General features: G+C 41.1%; 1 pseudogene; it reads right to left on the minus strand.

The window, feature by feature from the left end:
- Window positions 1-3,986: 3,986 nt before the first annotated feature.
- On the minus strand, window positions 3,987-4,975 carry LOC116879257 (annotated as a pseudogene).
- Between the last annotated feature and the right edge of the window lie 4,700 nt (window positions 4,976-9,675).

Below are 9,675 nucleotides of genomic sequence, written 5' to 3' on the forward strand. Positions count from 1 at the left end.
CAAGCTGGGCAAAAGGTATTTGGGGGACTTAGTACAGTTTGTGTAACTTTTCTGTAAATCTAAGATTTTATTTTCAAACAAAGATTTGTCTTTGTTTTTAAAGTCCAGAGGTGATTGAAATGCTTAATCCTCCATGTCTCTTCCTACAGGGAAGGGGGCGGGGGCAGGGGACAGCATCATGGTGGGGTTGCATCCGGCCAGTCTGGGAAGTTTTGGCTTCTTCTAGGCAAAGAGCTGCGTCACATTCCCTAAATTCTGCAGAATGCCACACCATACTCTGTCTTCTGAGATTAGCACAGCTGCCTGTTGGAGTACGACAGTGCCTGGGCACATCAAGGAGGCTCAGCCAGGCAGCTGGGCCGGTAGAACCAGGGAGGAAAATGGGCAGTCTCCATGGGCGCAGGACTCAGGATGCTTCTCAGAAGGATGTTCAAGACTTAGGGAATCTCATGATTCAAGAATATCAAGTTAATCAGTCACTATCTATTAATCATGCCTATCAATATGCATACACAATGGTCAGAAAAAGAGGAGAGGAGCTCAAGAGTTTTGGGGTTCTACGGGGGGAAGTCTCTAAAGATGGCCACTGTCAATTTCTTCTTGTCAAGTAGTGCACACAGCTCCACCCATCACTGGGTGGGATCTCTTTTCTCTTATCCTTCGGACTGAGTTGGCTTTTGATTTGCTTTGGCCAATAGAATGTGGCAGAAGTGATGCTGTGTTGGTTCTGGGTCTAGCCTTCAACAGTGTGGTAGTTTCAACTTTTTCCTCTCAAAGTCAGCTCTGAACCCCAAAACCATCCTGCTGTGAAGAAGCCTGAGGTAGCCATGAGGAGAGGCCAGAGAGGAACAATGAAGTTCCAGACATGTGAGTGAAAACTTGAACTTTCCAGCCCAGTTCAGCTGATGCCAAAAAGAGCAGAAGAATCGCCCTGCTGATCCCACTCAATTCACAGAACCATGGGAAATGACAGAATATTGTTCTGGTAAACCACGAAGCTTCGCGTTGATTTGTAATGCAGCAATGGATAACTGAAACATTCACTGATGTGCTTTGTTTCTTTCCCTCTCTCTCTTTTTTTTTTTTTAAAAGACTTTATTTATTTATTTGATAGAGAGAGAAAGAGAGAGAAAGAGCATGAGCCAGGGGAGGGGGTGGGAGAAGGAGAAGAAAGCTCCCTGCTGAGCAGGGAACCTGATGCGGGACTCGATCCCAGGACCCTGAGATCATGACCTGAGCCGAAGGCAGATGCTTAACTGACTGAGCCACCCAGGCATCCCTCACTGATGTGCTTTTTTCTTTTTATTAAACTTTTATACTTGTTCTCATACATTTCAATGATTCTTTAAACTTAAGAAATCAGAATAAAAGGAAAAGTATGCCTCATTTATCTAAAGTTGTGAAATATTTTAGACAGATGTTAAATAAGGAATTGGATATAAGACTGTGATACTTCTTCGCTCTTATACCCCATCGCCCTCCCTCTCAGTCTGGATGAAAGCCGGGTTATTCATATGGCTTGCAAGACCCCGTATAATCTGTTCCCTACCCCTCGCCTCCCTGACCTCAACCTCTACCACTCATTTCCTTTGATAATCCTGGAGTACAAAGGGCATGGTGCACATCAGGACTTTATATTTGCTGTTTCTTGTGCCTGGAATGTTCTCTTTCTAGGTATATTCATGACTTGCTCCTTACTGCCTTCAAGTCTTTACTCAATTGTTACCTTGTCCATGGAGTCTTTCCTAACCTGATTGGAAATTGTTACTCTCCCCTTCCCTAACCCTCTTACCCCTGCCTTGCTTGCTTTTTTTTTTTTTTCTTTCTTTCCCTCCAAAGCGCTTAAGGCCACTTAGCATCTTACATATTATTATTCAACTTGTTTGTAATCATCTCTCTTCAGTAGAACCTCAGCTCTGAGAGAGAAGTTTTTGCTTGTTTCATGTACTGCTAGAAACCCAGGACTTAAAGTAGTCTTCACGCCCAGAGTGGGGCTTGAACTCATGACCCTGCAATCAAGACCTGAGTTGAGATTAAGAGTCTCAACTGACTGAGCCACTCTGGCTGCCCTAGAAACCCAGAACTTAAAACTGCATGTGGCCCAAAGTTAACAGTCATTAAATCCTTGCTGGGTGATTAAATGAATATTTCTAAAACCCAAAGCCTCAAATCTGGACAGTTGCAGGCTGATATGTGAGGGACAGTCTCACTTCCTGGCAATGGATGGCATTGATGTTCAGCTCTATTGGACAAGGGGGAACCACAAGAGCAGTTAGGAGAACTTCAAGCCAGAGGTCAGCAAACTTTTTCTCTAAAAAGCCAGAGTAAATATTTTAGGCTGCATGGGCCATATGGCCTGAGTTGCAAACGACTCTGTCATTGTAGTGTGAAATCAGCCACAGGCAATGGGTAAACATATGAGTGTGACTTATGCTTCAATAAAACTGTATTTATGGACACTGAAATTTGAATTTAATTTAATTTTATGTGTTACCAAATATTATTATTATTTTTAAAAGTTTATCAACAATTTAAAATGTTTTTTTAAAAAGCCATTCTAGTCTTGCTGGTCATGTAAAAATAGATGGTGGACCAGATTTGGGCTACAGTTTGCTGACCAATGTTATTAAAAATCTCCAAGTGACTCAAAGTGTGGGAGAGGAATTCAATTTCCAGGGAGACTAGCCAGACAATTATTCATTTTTAAAGGAGTATTATTTGTAATATGACTTCATGAATATTCATAGTGATTTTTGCATGCTAGGCACTTTTATAGCCAATATGCCTGGGTGAGAAGGCACAGGGCAGGAGCCAAGAAAGAAGACATTTTTAGGCTGGGTATGCCAAATCCACTAATCTCTCCATACTTCCTTCCACTGGGAAAGAGATGGCCCCACATGGGAGGAAGCAATGGCCGGCCATCATAGATGGGGTGACCCAGGAATCAGACTGATAAATGTGCTAAGGCTATAGATTTGTTTCTCACGTGGACCAGTTAGCTTTTGACTGAAGTCCCCACTGCTGGCCCCAGGCAGCTGTCTCGTGTAGGCTGAAAAGGAGGGAAAGGGAGAGTCTCACTCAATGTCTTTGAGGCCACAGGAGAGGGGAGCCATTTTAGTAATCAAAATATCAGACAGCCTTAATGTCTCTGGGCATGGTGCTGGCCCTTTGTGACCTCTAGAGGTGTATTATGGGACGGACAGGGACAAAAGATGACAAGATGTCACTTTGTACTGAAAAGGAGTATTTTAGAAAACACTTTAGAATGAAAAATTCCAAACATACACAGAAGTAGAGAACAAAGTAAGATGAGCCCCCAGGTACCCAGTCACCCAACTTCAAGGACTGTCAACTCAGAGCCAGACTTGTTTCATCCGTAGCCCAACCCCTAAACGACCGGAGTAAATTCCAGATATCATGTCATCTCATTAGGCGAAGGCTATTTTAATTACACAGGAATTCATTATTTAGAATTCCAAAACTACTCAAAATTCATTTAGAAAGGTGAAAAAATAAGCAAAAGGAAAGCAATAAAAATAATCCATGCTTTTACCACCAAGTGGTAGGCATTGTTAATTGTTTCTCCTTCCACATTTTAAAAAACAAAAAAGTATCTTACTTTTACTTTTTTACTTTTTACTTTTCTAAAAGTATCTTAGCTAGCCTTTGGAACTTGATTTTGTGCTTTCTTGATAGAGCTATGACACATCTTTCCATGCTAATAAATATACATCTGCCTTATAGTTCTTTTTGGTTTTTGTTTTTGTTGTTGTTGTTTTTGCTGGCTGGGTATGGTACACTTTATTGATGGTACATGACAAGGCAGGGCTCCCGAAGCCCCTCCTCTTCTTTGGGGGTCTGTGATGGAAACTGTGGAGGTTGGGAGATTCTCATTGTATTGGGACATGAGTTGGGGCAAGGACTCCCCAGCTGCTGGAGGCCTCTTTTCCTCTTACTCTCACCAGGGTTGGTAGTCCAGGGAGCTCTTACTTCTTAGAGGCCATGTGGAGCATAAGGTTGCTGTACCCAGATTCATTGTCATACCAGGACATGAGTTTGACAAAGTGGTCACTGAGAGCAATGCCAGCCCCAGCATTGAAGGTGGGAGAGTGGGTGTCACTGTTAAAGTCACAGGAGACTACTTAATCCTCAGTGTACCTCAGGATGTCCTTAAGGGGACACTCCAATACCTGCTTCACCAAATTCTTGATGCCATCATATTTGGCAGCTTTCTCCAGACAGCAGGTCAGATCCATGGTTGACATACTGGGGGTGGGGACATGGAAAGCCATGCCAGTGAGCTTCCCATTTGGCTCAGGGATAACCTTATCTACATCCTTGGTGGAACCAGTAGAAACAGGGATGATATTCTGAGCAGCTCCTCAGTCATCATGCCACAGCTTCCCGAAGGGGCCGTCCATGGTCTTCTGGGCGATAGTGATGGCATGGACTGCAGTCATGAGTCCCTTCACAATGCCAGAGTTGTCATGGATGACCTTGGCCAGAGGGGCCAAGCAGTTTGTGGTGCAGGAGGCATTGCTGACAATCTTAATGGAGTTGTCATACTTCTCATGGTTCACGCCCACCACAAATATGGTGACATCAGCAGAAGGGGCAAAGATGATGACCCTCTTGACCCCACCCTTCAAGTGAACCCCAGCCTTCTCCATGGTGGTTAAGACCTCTGTGGACTCCACAACATACTCAACACCAGTATCACCCTACTGGATGTTGGCAAGATCTCACTCCTGGAAGACGGAGACGGGCTTTCCATTGGTGACAAGTTTCCCATTCTTAACCTTGACTGTGCTGTGGAATTTGTGGTGGGTGGAATCATACCAGAACATGTGGACCATGTAGTTAAGGCCAATGAAGGGATTATGATGGCAACAATATCCCCTTTGTTGGATTTAAAAGTGGCCCTGGTGACCAGGTGCCAAATATGGTCAAATCCATTTACTCTGACCTTCAGCATCTTGTCTCAGGGATGCGGCTGACTTTGCACCAGAAGACATAGTTGTCTGTTGGATATGGAGGAGCAGAGTACATTATAGTTCTTAATGGCTCTGTATGTATCTATCATGTGGCTCTTCCTTAGTCTTAAAACCAATTCCTTGTTAGTGTGTATTTAAGTTAATTTAAAATTTTTCCTGTTATAATTATCTTGTAATTAATATTTTTCACCAGATAGCTTGTATGCTTGTTTGGTCATTTCTTTTGGGTAAATTACTACTGGCATTCCTAGGGCAAAGAGCACCCACATATTTAAATATTTTTTTAAGATTTTATTTATTTATTTTAGAGAGAGAGAGAGAGAAAGAGCATGTGCATAGGGGGAGGAGCAAAGGAGAGGGAAGATAGAATCTCAAGCAGACTCCCTGCTGAGCACAGAGCCAGACAAGGGGCTCTATCCCACAACCCTGAGATCATGACCGGAGCCAAAAATCAGGAGTCAGACACCCAACCAACTGAGTCACCCAGGCATCCCTTAACAATTTTTATTTGTATTGCCAAAATACTGAGCAAGTAAACCAGGAATGCATAAGAATGCCCATTTGCCACATCTTCACCAGCACCAAGTATTAACTTCTAACTTTTGCCAGTCGGATAGGTTGGAAATTATTTCTTATCACTTTAATTTGCATCTCTTTAATCATGAAGGAGGCTACTTTGAAAATGTTGGTTGGCCAAGTTTTCAGGCTTATTTTTTAACTTTATTATGGAAAATATTAAAAATGTAAATGCAAAGACAATCCCTACAGAGCTGTAACCTCCACTTTAGCATTTAACATACACAGTCTGTCTTGCTTCCCTTATATCATCCTCCTTCCCCTTCACATACATGAATCCCCCACATTATTTTAAATCAAATCTCAAACGTCACATTCATTGTACATTTTCAGTGTATATATTAAATGTAAAAGCATTCTTTATTATATCATAACCATGCTTATTATTATTAAACTTAAAAATAACAAATGGGGTTACCTGGATGGCTCAGTTGGTTGGGTGTCCAACTCTTGATCTTGGTGTGAGCCTGTGGGGCCGCACATTGGGCTCCATGCTGGGTGTGGAGCCTCCTGAAAATAAATAAATCGGTTCCATGGTTATTCTGAAATATAGTTCCTGCTAGGAAGGCAGGCAAATACTGGGTTTTTTTCTTAATATTGTGGCTCTTGCAAAATGAATTAGTTCCCTAGGCACTTCTAAAATTATCTATGAGAGTTCTTTGATTTTTTTATTTTTTAGAAGAAAATTTTTATTTTTTAGAAGAAATTTTTTATTTTTTAGAAGAATTTTTTTATTTTTTAAGTAGGCTCCACACTCCGTGTGGGGATTAAACAACCCTGTGAACAAAAGTCATACCCTCTACCGGCTGAGCCAGCCAGGTGCCCCAAAAGTTCTTTTAAAATTATCAGTATGGGGGCGCCTGGGTGGCTCAGTGGGTTAAAGCCTCTGCCTTTGGCTCAGGCCATGGTCCCAGGGTCCTGGGATCGAGCCCCGCATCGGGCTCTCTGCTCTGTGGGGACCCTGCTTCCTCTTCTCTCTCTGCCTACCTCTCTGCCTACTTGTGATCTCTGTCTGTCAAATAAATAAATAAAATCTTAAAAAAAATTGAAAAAAAAAGTATCAGTATGAGTTCACGAATTAGGACATATATGATGTGTTTTGATTCAATATAGTTATGAGTATTTTTTATGCTCAAATTTCTCCACCTTTGGCCAGTGGGGATCCACTTCAAGTTCATGCTGTATCCTTGTGATGTGATTATAGAAGTCTTTGACAGCTTTGCTTTCTGATATGACAGATGTTCCACTCTCATTTTGTACCTCAAAAATCATATTGTTAGTATTAATATTGATATTCTTATTTTGAGACTATTTCCAATACATCAAATGAGTAATTAATTACATTGGTGTTCTTAGGAACGAAGATTTTCACCATCAAAGAAATAAGTATATAAAACCAAGTAAGTCAAAGTACAGGAATTCTAGGTTAGAATTGGATATTCAGCATAAACAATGATGTCTTTTCCTTTAAAAAAATGTTTTCCAATACTTTCCATTTAAGCACCTAGAAACAATGACCAATCCAATGAGAACTCCATTTTCCAAGACTGTTTTATAAATACCATTTCTCACCAAAACTAGGGATCTCTGGATAAAGGTGGATGCCAGGTCTGGGGCAAGAAATTCATATAGACTTTTATGTGAAGACATAAGTATAAGTAGTTTGATATTTCATTTACAGTAACTATCTTCATTTAGTGCTATTGGCACAACCAAATCATGCTTTTTTTGCATCTGAAAAAGTCACAACTTCAGTATGTATTTATATATTTTTTAAGATTACTTTTTTTAAAGATTTTTAAGATTACTTTTTAAGTAAATTTAAGATTTTTTACTTTTGAGATTTTTAAGACCTTTTTTTGATTCGTAAGATTTTTAAAGTTTTTTTAGATGTTTTTATAATTACTTTTTTTAAGATTACTTTTGAAATATCAGTATTGTATTAACAATTGTCACTGAAGCAGTGATGATTTTTTAGGATTTTTAAGTAAAATTTTTTACTTTTACTTTTACTTCTAATTTTAAATTTAATTTTAATTAAATTCAGTAAATTAAGATTACTTTTTAAGATTTTTAAGATTTTTTAAAGATTTTTAAAAGATTTAAAAGATTTTTAAGATTTTTTAAGATTACTTTTTTAAAGATTTTTTAAAGATTTTGTAAAGTTACTTTTTAAAAAGAGTAACTTTAAAAAAGATTTTAAAATAATCTTTTGAAGATTACGTTTAAAATGTCGGTATTGTGTTAACATTCGTCAGTGAAGCAGTGAAGTGAGGCCATATATCGAAATGAGAAATATCGGTGTGGACACTGCAGAAAAGACCACACTGTTGATGGATAAGCCCTAGTTAATCATAACCTCAACAATTTATTGTGCAGATAAAGGTTTAACCTGCTGTAAAAGCAGAACTCTCAAAGAAGTCCTGCAAAGCCTGAGTCTCTGTAATTACATACAGAGATAACAATGACTCCGGGGCTGCTTTTTTCCATTAGGTCTGGGCGCGGCACCACCTTCTGTCAGAGCCAGGCGGAGTTCTGGAACAGCCTCGGAGGCGTGCTCCGCACGGCTGGGATGCCTTGCCTATCCAGCCCGGAACGGATGCCTCTTCTCTCAGGTGTGTCTTCAGAGACCCTATGAAGCGGCCGTGAGTAAAGAGGGATTGATTATAAACTGCATCATTTCAAGGCAAGAAATGACCCTGTGATTCAGTAACCAAGGCAGTTACCCTCTCCTCTTCGTTGGCGGTGGCCCCGTCTGCTTTCTCCTTTCTCTGTTATTCCTTCTTTGAGGCTGTGTGATCACCTGTGCATCTCAGCTGCTTGTTTATTTCTCTTTTCTTGTTCATCAGCTTTCCTGCTTCCTAATCGCTCACCCACAATTCCCTGGTGGGTACCACAAAACGGCACGATCCTGTGTCTATGTGACCTGTCAGTTTATCTCCCCAAAGAGAGCTGATTTGTTCTCAGGGCTTCACATCCCAGTTCCTGCGGGAGAGGACCCGATGAGCTCAGTTTGGATTCATGGCTGGAGGTATTTGGGTGGGATTGTCTGGTGTCCCGGGTGTCTGCACCTATAGACAGTCCATTAGGAAGAGCCTGCAGGAAGTGGGTGTGGGATACGGAGGAAGGACTGGGATCTCTAGCTGAAGGCACAGGGAAGAGTTCCGCAGTAGCTAGACAGACATCTTCCTCCATGGTAATTCCTTCGTAATTAGGCCCTGCCATCTTTTTACCACTGAGAACCATCCTGCCAAGGTGGTGGATCCAAATATCTTTTCCTATTGTCCAAATTCTTCCTTTTGCTTGAGCAGTCTCCTGTTTTCACTAACATTTGGTCTGACCAACCTTTCATCTTTTAATAAAATAAATTCCAGTCTCACCTCCTCCAGGAAGCTGTCCTGATTCCCTACAGATTAGACTGTTGGAGCCACGTTGGTATTCCCCTTGTCACCAGGGCAGAGCTCACCAATGCACTGCGTTTAAATGACCTCTTTATGGGTCTGTTTCATTTACTTGACTATAAACTCTTGAAGATGAGGGCGCTTGGGTGGCTCAGTCCGTTAAGCGTTCAACTCTGGATTTTGGCTCTGGTCATGATGTTGGGGTCATGGGATCAGGCCCCCTGTCAAGTTCTGTGCTTAGTGCAGAGTCTGCTTATCCCTCACCTCTGCCCCAGTTTTTTCTCTCTTGCTCTCAAACAAACAAATAAAATCTTAAAAAAAAAACAAACACAAAAAACCCCCAAAAAACTCTTGAGGAGGAGCTATGTATCTATGTACTTTTTCTCTTCAGAGACCAAACAACATGGCAATGAAACATGGCAATGAAAGCAAAGGCATTGAAACTACAAAAACCAGGGTTCAAATGCCAGGGTTGCTGCTTATTATCTAGGTGATCCGGGACGATTGTTCAGCTTCTTTGTGTCTCAATGCCGTCGTCCATAAAATGGGGCATCGTGATGGAAAGCCATCATGTGGTTGGGAATAGGACACGAGAAAACACAGGCAAATAACTTAGCACAGGGCTTGGATATGATAAAGCCTCCATAAATAGTGGCTTTTTGTTATGCACAAGTGTTTGCTGAGAACCAGAAAGATGTTAGCGC

Source organism: Lontra canadensis, unplaced genomic scaffold (assembly GCF_010015895.1).
Source record: "Lontra canadensis isolate GAN:19392208 unplaced genomic scaffold, GSC_riverotter_1.0 scaffold3, whole genome shotgun sequence".
Lineage (NCBI taxonomy): Eukaryota > Metazoa > Chordata > Mammalia > Carnivora > Mustelidae > Lontra > Lontra canadensis.